Here is a 3815-nt window from a genome sequence, read left to right on the forward strand (position 1 = left end):
ACCAAGGGGAATCTTAAGAGCTGTTGAGGCAGCAGGCAGCGATGCAAGGGGCATGCAACAGCCCCCGGTGAAGGGGGCTGAGCTCGGGTTTTCATGGCAGTCTGTCAATATTAAATTAAGGCTAAATTCCCATCCTAAATGTTATGTTAACATGAAGTTACAGCAGAAAGCACAGAGCACAGAACAGCAATATGAGGGTATAAGATGTGTTACGGGAGTATTGTAATCATCCCAAATGAGGCATTTGAAACTCAGGGAATTCCAGATTCAGGGTTTGCATCATTTTTTTGGGGGGTTGTAATTGAAAAACAATCCAAACATAGGAAGGCTTAGGAGCATGTCACTGAGATCATTTGAGTGCCTTTATTCTGTGCTGCGGGGACATGGGCAGATGGAGGGGAAAAGTCTTTAAAAAATGATAGGACCAAATGTGGAATTACAAATGTTAAAATACCGTGATCTGGATTTGAGTGTTAAGGCATCCGTGGCTCTCCAGGGTAACATCAGGGCTGCTGGGTCTTGACTGTGCGTCTCCATATCTGGACGTATTTGGCTATCACTCACGTAACTCACCTCTGTGCCCGATGCTTCGTAAAACTCATAATTGGAGACCGTTGCAAGTCCTGTACCATAATTTTATTTAAGTTAAGGATGTGTACTTGGAACTTTCATTCTATCTTAGCTTATGTTTTTTGTCTTCAGAATTCCATGGTTTTTAAAAGCTATTAAAAGAACCATGGATGAGGATTAAACAAAAACCCAGAGGAATATCATCATAACATAATTCTGTGGCGCTGTAGCACGAAGCTCATTTTGGGCTGTGTCTTGTAAAAAGAGATTCCTCATTGTGCCAGGACAGGGTGGTTAGGCTGGATGTGTGGCCACTCCAAGGATGCAAAGTGGGGGGTGAATTCAGCCCTAATTTTGCAGTGCCTGGTGTGTGCGGCCCAGCTGGGCGGCTGCGGGCTGCGGAGCGGCACTGCCTAGTGCCATGAAATCACCCTGGCTGGAGGAGTTGGTGGAGCAGCAATGCCCACGGCAGCGTGCAGCTGCAGCCCCGGGAAAGCTCTGGAGTCAGGAAATCAGCTGGTGAACCAGCACTGGCAGGGCTGTGGTGTGCAGAGGGGAAACCGATGACGGGTCAGTTGAAATGGCTCTGCGGGGAGTTGTGGGCACTATCATAAAGGCTGGAAGCTGCCTGTAGCTTCCAGTCATACAAATTAGATATGACAGTCATTAATAATTTGGCTTTATCCTAACCGGTGGTACCCGAAGGAAACTGAGCAGAAGATTTGCACTGGGCAGTTTGCTTTCCAGCAATGCCAGGCAGAGCGGTGGGTCTGAAACACCGTTGAGATCCCACTTGGGAACGCAGCTTTGGGGGGTCCTGGGCTGTCATTGCACCCCTGGGACGTCTCTGCTAGGCAAAGGTCAGTTCTCTGCTGAAGGAGGAGCATTGCTGCAAGGAATATTAGATGAACGATGGTTTTCTGCCGGAGCTGAAGGCAGAGTGGGGCAGCTGAGGCACTGCGCTGCAGAGGCAGCTCCAGCAGTGGTGGGGCAGAGCAGATCTTGGGGTCTCTGGGTGCCTCAGCTGTATTTCTGTCCCTCGATAGACTTTTTGTTTCTTAGGCTTCAGCAGTGTTGTGCTGTCGCCAGCTGTGTTTCTGTTACTGCCTGGTGGGGCAGGAGGAGATGGAGGGAAATGATGCGCAGAGGTGATGGGGGTCAGGGGTAGAGCAGGATCAGCCCCGGCTGTGCTAGCTCAGCCCTCAGGTCATCCCTGCGCCGTGGATGGGGCAGTAGGTGCAACCGCTTCTCCCCATCATTTGTACTTGTCTGGCATTACCTGCGGTCCCTCCGCGGGCTCTGGAAATGTGCCTGCATGCCCAGCCCTGCCAGGCCTCGCTGCTCAGGTGGGCTGGATGCAGTAAAATCATTTTTCTGGGCTGAGTGTTTCTTATTATGCTTGTCATACCCTGATTTCTGAGCATGCTGTGTTCCCTGGGCATATCAGGAGGGCAAGCACAGCACGGGCCCATTTCCTTAATGACCAGCAGTGAATTGCCTGCACATGTGCAGTGCAGATTTGAGACGCCCTCCGTGGTTTTTTTGTGTGTGTGGTTTTGTTGTTTTTTTTTTTTTTTTTTTTCTGCGGATTTTCCTCGTTGGACGAGGTGTTCTCCATTTGCAGAGTCCCTGCCCAGCTGAGCCTCCACCAGAGCCGCATCCTCCCATCTGCATACAGCCCTTATTTTGTGCTCCAATAATTCCAAGGCAACTCTGCTCCCCTCTGAGCTTGGGAGAGATTTACCAGGTGGGCATGTAAGGGTGCTCTGGGGCAAAATGGAGGTGCCCCACCACCGCTGCCATCTCTCCCAGGGTAAGGACATGTGGCTGAGAAAGGATGAGCATCCTCTGACCAGCCACCAAGCAGTGCCTTTTAGCGGGGACCGGGCTGCAAAGCCGCCAGCCGAGTTGCGGAGCCCGGGGTGAGGGCGAGCCCCAGGCGAGCGCAGCCTCGGTGGCTCCCCTTGCCCCGGTCCCCCTGGGAGCAGCGGTGCTGGCGGGGGGAGGTGGGGGGAGCCCTTCACTTACATAAACCCTGAATGCGGCAGGCGGTGCGGGGAGGTGAAGGGCAGAGCACTGAAAATCCACACAGCCTCCAGCAAGGGCTCCTTGGCGCAGGAGCTCTGCTCGCTGACACACATCCGCAGGTCCCCATCTGCAGCCGCTGCCTGCCTGCAGCTCCCTCCCTTCCCCGCGGACCCCACGGGGGGCTGCCACATCTGCTCCCCCCGCCTTCCGCCAAAAGCCCGGTGTGGGGACATGGTAGCAGAGCTCTGCCTCCCCAGGGCTTGCTCGGGTGGCAGGGATGCTGTGGTGCCGGCACTGGGGGACCGCTGCCCAGAAGCATTCTGGCTGTTCCCATCCTGCCCGCCCAGCACCTAGGTTGTGCCTGGGCTCTCGCCGCTTCGGCCAGAGGCACGTGGAGGGAGAAAGCTGTCTGGAGAGCATGTGGGCGGGCGAGACGGGTGTCTGGGTCTAATTTGCTGGGTGGCGGCACTTGGACGGGGGAGCGATGCTGGGATGGAGCCAAGGTGAGGTGCACAGTCTGCGCGGCGTGGGAGCGCAGGCAGGAGGGGAGAGGTGCCAGTGGGCTCTTGTGCAGGGGCCGTGCTGGGCAACGGATGTTGTGGTGCCAGGAAATCGGCACTGTCCTGCGTACCTTGGCACCCGTAATCTGCTGCTGATACTCTCCTGCAGCACGGGGCAAGGGCAGCTGCGGGGCTCACCTGGCCAGGGCGGGAGCAGGGCTGGCCCCTGAGTGTTGGGGACAGGCTCTACAGGCGTGGACAGACGCAGGCTGTGTGTCTGCACCTGTTCTGCTTGTGCTGCCCGCGCTTGCTGCCTGCCTGGGCGGTGGCAGAGCCAACGAGCAGTCATGGGTGGGAAGGTCTGGCCAGGGATCCTGGCTCCTAATGCGCTGCAGCACTTTGCCTCTTCCCAGAGCAAGTCTGCTGTTAATTCCCTCCATCTCTCCACAGTACCAGCAGTCCCCTCCGGGCCGGGCCGTTGGCAGGCAGGCAGCAGCGGGCAGCTGGCAGGCTGTGAGGAGCGGTGGCACATCTCCCTGCGTCCGTGTTCCCGACTCACCCAGCGGAAGGTGTGGCTGGGCTTGCACACTCCTGACTCCCGGCTCTCCTGCTCCATCTATTCCCAGTGGGCAAATTGGAGGCTTGGTGTGATGGGGATGCCCTGAGCCCTCTCCCAGGAGCTTCAAGCCTGGATGTTGGTGCTGCTCCTCCCGGACG

Source organism: Vanellus vanellus (assembly GCF_965231255.1).
Source record: "Vanellus vanellus genome assembly, chromosome: 10".
NCBI classification, from domain to species: domain Eukaryota; kingdom Metazoa; phylum Chordata; class Aves; order Charadriiformes; family Charadriidae; genus Vanellus; species Vanellus vanellus.